The following is an 11,055-nucleotide window of genomic DNA, read 5'->3' on the forward strand; positions in this document are numbered from 1 at the left end:
GTTAATCACCATACATTACATCATTAGTTTTTGATGTAGTGTTCCATGATTCATTGTTTGCATATAACACCCAGTGCTCCACGCAGAACGTGCCCTCTTTAATACCCATCACCAGGCTAACCCATCCCCCACCCCCCTCCCCTCTAGAACCCTCAGTTTGTTTCTCAGAGTCCATCATCTCTCATGGTTCATCTCCCCCTCCGATTTCCCCCCCTTCATTTTTCCCCTCCTGCTATCTTCTTCTTCTTTTTTTTTTAACATATAATGTATTATTCAAGCAGTTTTTTATTTAAACATTATAGGACAGAGTAACTCCAGCAGACTGGAGGATAAGGGTCTCTAAAAAGTCAACATCTGTGTTATGGGTGCTTAACTACATGAGATGTGTCTTTCAGATGAAATCCCCTCCTGCCGCACAGAAACTCAAGCTATTGTATTAGTCCTTCATCCTCAAACACACACGTGCGTGCGCACACACACACACACACACACAAATGGGGCTACTAGGTTTTAAACTCTACCTGCTAGATTTGTTCTGATGGGAAATTTTCAGACAACGTTGCCAAGAAACTTGGAGCCATCTTTCTCCCACCCAAGCTTGTTATGTAGCTTTAGCAAAGATCCCTTAACCTCCCTGAACCCCAGGTAAAGACACCTGTCCTGACTCCCCCACCAGTTGTGATTAAAACAAAGCAAAGCAACATAACAAAAGCATCATTGGATGCAAACATCCTTGGAAAATGCAAAAAGAGCCATAGACACCGAGGAAGCTCTTCATGCAAAGGTCCATTTTCTTGTCCCTGTATTTGGTGGGACCACATTCAGAAGGGTCCCTGGGACAGGCCATTGTTTTCTGCAGAGGGAAGACACAGGCCAAAGGACGTAGTTCCAGCTGCTAGGAAGGGTGCTTGCTGGGGTCCAGGAGTTGTCCTAGCGTTCCAAGCAAAGAGTCTCATTTTACTTGAAAGCACAGACTTCTCCGCCCCTCACCACCCCCCGAATTTGTAATCTAGATTTGAAACCACATATAATCATGCTGATCTTTTTTTTTTTCTGAGATTGTCAAACTTTTGCAGCTGATTATCAGTTGGAGTCAGCGTAACAAAACCTGCGTTTCTGTGCTGGATTTTATTAAAATGCTTCTGCTATCAGCCAGGGGCTGTGGTAAGGGTGCAACTAGTGCAGGCAGTGGGGTTTTTCCTTTCCCTGTGAGGAAAGCCCCAGCAGGCTATATAAATCAGTCCTATTAACTGGAATGGCAAAGACTTACTGTAAGTAAGCGCGATCCCTTCCGCTTTGAAGAAACAATGAGCTATTTCCTGGCTTTTCGATTAGGCAGGCTTTCTTGGGCTATGAAGGAAAAAAATGTAACATATAATAAATATACTAAGGAACAAGCATAATTAATGGCAATTCAGAAGGATCATCTGAGCTGATGCCTTATAGCACAGGAATCGGCATTTACTGGCATCCTCTGTAAATCTACCTTCCATAAATTCTATAGTGAACACTCAGAATTCCAGAAAACACAAAACAACTCATTTCAAGCTCTGTGGATTTGGCTCAAGACTTAAATCTTCTGTGAACGGTCGAGTAGGCTAAAAGGAATGCCCCTCCTTGTCTTTTTATCATCTACACTGAAAACAGCTCTGAGGGCGTGGGGGCAGGCCTGCCAAGGGCTTGACTTCCTCCCACAGATAACCTTCTGGGGACAAGGAAAGGAGAGAGAGGGAAGGCAAACAGTTTGTGTCCTAGCATCTTCTTAGGACTCTTGGGCCTATCAACATAGAAAACTCTCGAAGAGGTCATTAAATCTGACCATGTCCCCAGAACACTCTCATCTATACCCATGCCTGTGTCCTTCCATCCCTGGCCACAGAGAACTAGATTTCCTTCCTGTCTTAAGTTATACATTCCTAGGCTTTTCCAAGGCTGGGCTTCACCATCTAACCTGTATCTGCGTCTTAATTACTCCAGATTCTCGTCTCTATGGACATGCTCGAGTCTCCTCTATCCTAAGGATGGAGGATTTCTTCTTCTTCCTTTTTGTCACAGCTAGATTTCAAAAATATGCTGGCTACAGACTGTTTACCTGTCACCCACTGCAGTCAGGCTTCTACCATTCTCCCTGGAACTGGTAAGAGTTACCACGTACCATCTACTGGCCACATCCTAAAATCCTCTCTTCAGGAACTATTGTAATTTACTTTTCTGCTGCCTGGGATTATTTTCACACTGACATTTCTGACCTTCATTCTTTCTACCAGTTGTATGATGATGGCTTCTCCTTCTGCTATTTTCAGTTGTTCTAGTTCAGTTTTTACTCTCAGTTCTTCTTTAATGGCCCTTTACAGAATCCCATCACTTTTTTATAATATGAGTGTCTGTAAAAAGAGGGTGTGTTGCTCGTGGGAATGTGAAATGGGACAGCCACTTTGGAAAACAGTCTGGCAGTTCCTAGAAAGGTAAAATATAGAGTTACCGTTTGAACCAGCCTGTCTACTCCTATGTATATCTCCATACACCCAAGGGAAATAAAAACACATGTGAACACAAAAATTGAAATACGGTTGTTCATAGCAACATGATTCCTCATAGTGGAAAGGTAGAAACAACACAAATGCCCATCAACTGATGAATGGATAAACAAAATGTGGTATATCCATACAATAGAGTATTATTCAGCCCTATAGAGACATGAGGTACCCATACATGCTACAGCATGAATAAACTTTGAAAACATGCTACAGCATGAATGAAGTGAGTCAGAAAAGACTACATAGTAATGATCCCAATTATACAAAATGTCTAGCATTGAAAATTTGGTGTCCTAAAACAATAGCAGTTACCTATTTCTCCCAATTCTGCAGACCATGTGGTTCTTCTGCCTCAGGTGGTCATGGCTAGGGTACTGAGAGGGCTGAAAGTTCTAAACATCCTCATTCACACAGCTAGAAGTCAGTGGTGGTCACTGGCTGGGTGCTCAGCTGGGACAAGCATCCAAAGACTTCAGTTCTTATCCACATGGGCCTCTCCACATGGCCACTTGACCTTCCTCTTACTATGGTACCTGGGTTCCAAGAAAGAGCATTCCAAGTTGACAAACCCAATGTGCAAGCACTTATCAAGCAATCACTGTTGCATAATGCTTGCCAATTTCTTAATAGCGAAAGCTATTCATATGGCAAAGCCCAGAGTCAATGTTAGAAAGGTTGACTTGAATGTTGGAGTCATGGTTTGTTGAGGACCACCAAAGTAGCAGGCTTCATAATGAGAAAAATGACAGGTATTGAGCAAGGTTTTAGAGAACCGATGAGAAATTTTCTTCCTCTCTGACCAGCTAATTATTTTGGTACCTTCTCTATAGAACACTTACAAGCTACACTAGGTAAATATATTTATCAAACGTCAGATTAAATGTCTGGCCCTTTTTTGTGTGCTAGAAATACTTTACAGAGAGAAGACTAAACGTGGCTTTAAGAAGATTATGGTTATGTCAGAGAAACAGGTACACAGATATGCAACTGCAAAACAGTGTGATAGTATAATAAAAGTGTATATCTTCATGGCAGAATGGGAGCCCAGAGGAGGGAGCTCCTCAGTGTGGTTTGGGGAAGAGAGGAGGCATTTTTTAGCTAAACATGGGCAGGGGAAGAACTGTCTAGGCAAGGTGAAATAGCGCATACTATCATTGGCAGTCTTTGCTAAAATTACAGTTCAGTGCTCAGGGGTGTAAAGGGTGTGTGAGAGAGAGAGAGAGAGAATTGGTGCTTAGAAGATACAGTTGGACAGGTATGTGGAGACTAGATCAGGAAGGATCTTGTGTTCCATGCTAAACTGTTCCAGGCCCCCATGACCACCTGCTGCGGGATGGAGATCCATAAAAGACTTCATCAGAGAGGCAGGGAGATGGGATTTGTGCATTATGCAGATTGGCTAACTCTGCATCCTGCCGTGGTTTTTGTTTGCTCCCTGCCATGCTTGTAGCATGACTCAGTGCTTCCACACATTCCCCCAACAATCTCCTCCACAAAACATGAGTGAGAAATGTAGATTTTCTCTTCATGTGTACAATGTGGAGATTTCTACATCTCCACGGAAACAGAAGTTTTCATGTGGGAGACTGCGGTGGAAGTCACGTTTCAGGGTGGACAAAAATCTCCCTTCCCCAAATCCCCATTCTCCCCAGTCCCTCCTTTGGCCACCAGCAGGGTTCCTATCTCTCTCTGATCCCTTGCCCTGCAAAACCTTTCATTTTTCTGACCCTAGGTCTTTATTCAGGAATCACTTTCCCCTCCCCCTCCATCTTGCCATCTCTTTCTATCTCATGAAGCGTGATTCCCTGTTTCCATTCCCATGACCTCACCCAGCAAAGAAAGACCTGCCAATATCAATATCTTCAAATACCTTGAAAGGCATCAGGGAGTATTAATTACATAAATAAAAAAATCAGTGTGTATGTTTCTGATGCATTCTTAAAATCTCACTTTGGAAGCAACATGTGAAGTGGATTGGTTATGGACAGAGTAAGACTAAACACAGAGAGATCAGTAAGGGATTACATCCTCATAGGAGGAATATGTGGAGAGCCTGCAACAGGGGCCATTGAAATGGAGGTAGAAGGGGCAGATATGATAACAATTAGAAGGTAGAATCAAGTGGGCTTTGCCATTAATCCAGCCCATAACATTCACTAAAAATAGCAGTGTTACTCCCTCCAGTAGAATAGGATTTGTTAGGATTTGGGACTGTTTGCTGAGCCAGACCTAGGAAGAGAAGTCACGGCATGATAGGAAATTGACTGAGATAATAGGGCGGTCCTCTCAACGTCCTGCATCAGCCATATTGGAAGTATCAAGTATGATAGTACATTATGAGACTGATTTTTGAAAATACCAGATCTCACACATCCAAATAGGTGTTGGCCTCTAAGTCACCACGGGCAAGCGTCACTTGTTCCAACAGTGCTGCCATTGTTGAAATCCATTCTGAACTCCTCCTTGGCATCTGCATTGGGAGCCAGGACATGAGACACCCAATAGTCTGGCCTCATTACTTGAGGGTGACTTTGTATTTTTCCTCTGGAGAGCTTTAGCCACCTTGAACATCCAAGTTGCTTTCCAGACACTGAGCTGAAGACTTTAGCTTTAGGACAATAAATTAGGACAAGAGGATGGAAGAGCCTCAGCTGAGGCTCATGGTTGGGAAAAAACCACAACCAGCAGACTCGTCAGGAAAAGATGCACAGCCAGTCCTGCCGGCCTCTTCACTTCCAACTTCTGAGCCCCATACATCATCAGAATGTAATCCACCGACTTCCCTGGGTCTGACACTTCATTCCTGGGGTGCAACAAGCAAAGGAGACTCAAAGAAAATGGAGAAGGACACAGGAGCCTGGAAATGAACTTTCCTCAAAAAGCACCATCCTAGTTTTCAAACAGAATGAGTCTGAAAACATGTTTTCCTTTGGTCAACCCATTGCTCATCTCCAGAATCAGTTGTACCAGGGAAAGGTGGGCATTTTAGAGCAGACCAAGTTCAGGAGGAAGCCCAGGTAGGTTCACTATGAGCTGAACATACATTTCCGATTGTTTAAAAGAAAAAAGACAAGAAAGTATCAGAAACTGTAAACTATTAATAAGGAAATGCATTTAATGCATGTGAAGTGACTAGCACAGTGCCAAACAATAAAATTTGCTCCATTAATAGTAGATAAATGCTCAGGTAAATCACAGCCATTTGTTGTTGTTTTCTTTGTTTTTTTTTTTTTATGGAAAAACAGTACACAAACCACCACAGATCCTACTGCTTCTACATTGTTGCTAATATCAGATGATCACTTGTATTTATTTAATATACATGTAGATAGTACATAGATGTAGATAGCCCCAGATGCTATTGTAAGCAAGATACAAATACTAATTCATTTAATCCTGATACTAATCTTATGAGCTATTTTTCACCTCTGTTTAACAGTTGAGAAAACTGGGAACCCAGAGAGAGTAAATAGCTTGTCTATTTACTCAGATAACAACTTGTCTATTTACACTCAGATAACAAATAGTAAGAGTTGTGCTCTTAACCACCACAATTTTCTGCCTTTTGAAATTCAGTTTCGGCAGCCTTTTAATCTCTGGTACCACTGCCCACCTTCTGCAATCCCTTTATACCCAGGGGTTTTCTGTGGTGGACCAAGATGAGTTGGGCCTCTGGGTTCCCTAGATAGGACAGCAGAACAAAACAAAGCAAAAAAAAAAAAACCCATAGCTTATTAGAGCTGAAGATACCTCAGTGATGCCCAGGTATTGCCATACATTTTTTTCTTTTAATAATTCTTACTTTTAGGACAATTTTAGGTTTCCGGAAAAATTGTAAAGCTAGTACAGAGAGATCCCATATACTCTATACCCGGCTCCCCCTTTCTTTAACATCTTATATCAGTATGGTACATACGATACAATGAATGAACCAATATTCATAAGTTAGTACTAACTAAAGTTCATCCTTTAATCAGATTTCCTTACTCTTAACCTAATGTCATTTTCTGTTCCAGGACCCCATCCAGGACAAGTACATCACGTTTAATAGTCAAATCTCCTCAGGTTCCTCTTGACTGTGAGAGATTCCATGCTTCTCTTGTTTTTGATGACCTGGCCAGTTTTGAAGAGTACTGGTCAGATGTTTTGTAGAATGGCCCTCAGTATGGTGAGATATATTTTTCTCAGATTAGACTGGTGCTACATGCTTTGGGGAGGAAGACCACAGAAGTAAGGTGCCATTCCCATCACATCATATCAAGAGTACATACTATCAACATAACTCATCACCGATAATGTCAGCCTTGATCCCTGGCTGATAATTACAAAACATGTGTTATATCTGAGTTTGATTCTGATGCTTACTTTGACTCTTCAGGCTATGATTTGCCTTGCCTTTTAACATGACATGATTTTTTGTAGAGACCTGGGTATGTTGTATCAAGTAATGGGAATTGAGGTAAACAGGCCTTTAGCGAGAGGATTCTTGTGAATCTGGAAGCAAGTTGGGCTGTTTTTCATGTTTGCTGCAGCTGTAGGGGCCACGGGCTTCAGGCTTCCCTGCTGGCCTTGTTTTGTGTCCCCTTTTGAAGCCCTGTTTGGGCTTCTCTCAGAACTCTCCAGATTTCAAGGTGTAGGCTACCCTGGCAACCTCAGCTTTCTGCTGGGTCCAAGAAAAGTTATTGATTTTCAGTTTGTTCAGTTTGTTCAACTTTTTCTTGTTACCAGGTTGGAAGCTATGACATCTGGCCCTTTACATGTTGGAGCTGGCACATTTTTGAGGAAGAAGCTCTTTCCAATGAAATCTTATGTAACTACACGAGTCTCATCACTTTCTAGCCTAATCCAAGTACCAGGGCTGGAATATTTCCCACCTACATTTCCACAGTTCCATTGGGTATCTAGGGCACTTCCTCTTAACTCATGCTGTGTTTCAGGAGATTTACGAACGTCATAGATCATTTAAAAGTAGAGTGCCCATATGGAGGAGTAAGGATGGGACTCAGCAAAAGCTTTGGGCATGGGCAGGAATCTTTTTAGCTAGAAAATCCAACAGAAATGGTCAGAGAGTCGGTGGAAAAACCCCACCAGACAATAATGGGAAGAAGGGCTCATGTGGTTTCTTCCATGTGATGGTGGTTCATATTGCCCATAGAAGGGAGGCAGATACTCTCAGGCTATAGCTTGGCCCCCATGAAACTCTTTGGTGCTGGCCATTCTCTCAATATTGATCTCTGGTCCTCTCTATCTGCCTTTCATCCTAGCAGTCAAGGTTTGGCCCTCTTGTCCAAAACTTTAAAAAATATCCTTCAAGCTCATGCCCCATCCTCTTCCTTCAGCCCCGCTCTAGCCCAGCTGACCCTCAGGTAGCCCCCCGAGGATGGCGGAACGAGTGCTCTGGGGTTTCCTTCTTCCTCTGCAATGCACGTTCTTATACAAAGTTTCCAATCTGCTCCCCATGTCCTGACTATCAAGAATCTTTTTTTTTTATTTTGATAAAATTTGGCTTCACAAAGCAAGGCTTTGGATTTCTAAACTAATATTTCTGGTGTGGGATTTGACATCCTAAAATTAAACTGAACATTGACAGTTTCTTTTACTTTTCATTTCTGCTACATTTTCCATACTCCAGGAGCCAATTTGGGTGTTTTTGACTAGTTAGGAAAATGTCATGGATGCATACAAAAAAAGTGTTGAAACAAAAAACAAAGATAACTACTTTAAGATATTTTTTCTGTACATTGCTATGGATCGGGTGTGTAGGTGCATGTGTGTATACAAGTTCTGGTTGGAGGGAACCTAGGGGTCCAGAGCCCTACATACCTAGTCTTCTCTACTACCTACCCAGTATACTGAAACCACTCCTACAAAGGTCACCCTCATATCGCCAAATCCAGGGGCTAGTTCTCAGTTTGCTGGTCAATCAGTAGTCAGTCCTCCTCTCTCCTGCTCTGTCAGCAGCCCTGGTCACAGCTCATCACCTCCTCTTTCTTGAAAACAAAAATTCCCTTAGCTTTCAGCTTGCCACTTTCTGGTCCTCCTCTCTTGCTGCTTGCTCCTGTAAGCCTCCTTTACAAGGTTTTCCTCTTCTCTTCTCTCACTAAAGGTGACATGCCCAGGGCCCTGTCCTTGTCCTTTGTGTATACTTGTGCTCTGCTTGAGTCTCTTCAGTGTCACTACTTTAAACACCATTTCCATGCTGATGACTCATTGATTTGTATTTCCAGCCCAGAATTCTCTCTTGACTCTAGACTCATAAACCAAATGCCTTACACCACATCTCCACTAGATACTGAACTTCATGTGTTCAGAACCAAACTCCTTAACTCCCCACCCAAACCTGCTCCTCTCCTTTGGATTTCACATCTCCATAAATGGCAATGAATTTTTCCAGCTTCTCAAGCCACAAGCCCTGGCCTCCTTTTCTCTTGCCCCACACTGAATCTGTCAACAAATCCTGTCAGTGTTATTCCACATCTGGTTGTTTCTTTATCTCTGTTCCCACGTTGGTCCAGATCACCACCAGCTCAAACCTGGATTCTGCACGAGTCTCCTCACTGGACTCCCTACTTCCTCCTTGATGTCCTTTCATCTGTTCACCATACTTACATATGTAAGTCAGATCCGATAGCCCCACCTAGGTTTGCAGGGTATCCATGATCGTGTGTCCAGCCAACTCTCTCATCTCCCACCACTTCTACAACTGATCCTCCATCCCAGCCTCCTGTCTTATTACTTAAATATGTCAAGCTTACTCCTATGCCAGGCTCTTTGACTGGCTCTGCCTTCTGCCTGGAGAACCCTACCCCAAATATCCACAGGTTTCTGTCCCCCACTTCCTTCAGACCCCTTTTTATTTATGACCCCATTTTGAGTCCTTCCCTGGCCACCATATTTAGCATGGGGCCCCTGTCTCCCTGTGTCCTTACCCTGTTTAATTTTTTTCTTAGCATTTACCATTATCTGATATATGGTACTTGTTTACCATCCTCCTATCTTATTAGAAAGTCAGCTCAGCCAGAGCAGGAACTTTGTCTCCTTTTGTTTGCCACTCTGTCCCCCATGCTTAGAACAATGCCTGGCACACAGCAGAAGCAAAAGAAAGAAGAAAGAGAGAAAGAAAGAAAGAGGAAAGAAAGAAAGAGAAAGAAAGAAAAGAAAGAAAGAAAGAAAGAAAGAAAGAAAGAAAGAAAGAAAGAAAGAAAGAAAGAAAGAAAGAAAGAAAGAAAGAAAGAAAGAAAGAAAGAAAGAAAGAAAGGAGGGAGGGAGGGAGGGAGGGAGGAAGGAAGGAAGGGAAGGAAGGAAGGAAGGAAGGAAGGAAGGAAGGAAGGAAGGAAGGAAGGAAGGAAGGAAGAAAAAGAAAATAAGAAACAGCACAGAGGATCAGAGGGGAAAGGAAGGAGACAAACCATGAGAGACTCTTAACTATGGGAAACAAACTAAGGGTCGCTGGAGGGGAGATGGTTGGGGGATGGGGCAACTAGGTGACAGGCATTAAAGACGTGATGAGCACTGGGTGTTATATGCAACTGATGGATTACTGAACTCTACCTCTGAAATTAATTCTGTACTATATGTTGGTTAATTGAATTTAAATTAAAAAAAAAAAAAGAAGGAAGGAATGAATCCTATGAAGAGGCCCATGAAGCATGTCCAAAACCCCCTAAGTCCACTTCTTCCATTTTACAGATCAGGACCGGAGGCCCAAAATAAGAGAGGAGTAACTTTCCCGAGGTCAGCCAGCAGTCAGTAGCAGGCAAGGTCCAGATTCGGGGTCTTTCATTTCCCAGGCCTGGCCTCTTTCCATACATGCCTCAGCAATAGTGGAAGGACTGGGTGCCAGCTTCTGCCTGTGTGACATGATGAAGAGCATGCTTCAAAAGTTTACCCCAGCCCTCCTACACTGTTGGTGGGAATGCAAGCTGGTGCAGTCACTCTGGAAAACAGTATGGAGGTTCCTCAAAAAGTTGAAAATAGAGCTACCCTACGACTCAGCATTTGCACTAGTGGGTATTTACCCCAAAGTTACAAATGTAGTGGTCCAAAAGGGCACATGCACCCCAATGTTTATAGCAGCAATGGCCACAATAGCCAAACTATAGAAAGAGCCTGGATGTCCATCAACAGATGAATGGATAAAGAAGATGTGGTGTATATATACTATGGAATATTATGCAGCCATCAAAAAATGAAATCTTGCAATTTGCAACGACGTGGATGGAACTAGAGGGTATTATGCTAAGCAAAATAAGCCAATCAGAGAAAGACAATTATAATATGGTCTCACTGATATGTGGAATTTCCAAAACAAAACAGAGGATCATAGGGGAAGAGAAGAAAAAATAAAACAAGATGAAACCAGAGAGGGAGACAAACCATAAGAGACTCTTAATCATAGGAAACAAACTGAGGGATGCTGGAGTGGAGGCGGGTGGGAGGGATGGGGTGACTGGGTGATGGACAACGGGGAGGGTATGTGCTATGGTGAGCGCTGTGAATTGTGTAAGACTGATGAATC

Source organism: Zalophus californianus, chromosome 9, assembly GCF_009762305.2.
Source record: "Zalophus californianus isolate mZalCal1 chromosome 9, mZalCal1.pri.v2, whole genome shotgun sequence".
In the NCBI taxonomy this organism is placed as follows: Eukaryota; Metazoa; Chordata; class Mammalia; order Carnivora; family Otariidae; genus Zalophus; species Zalophus californianus.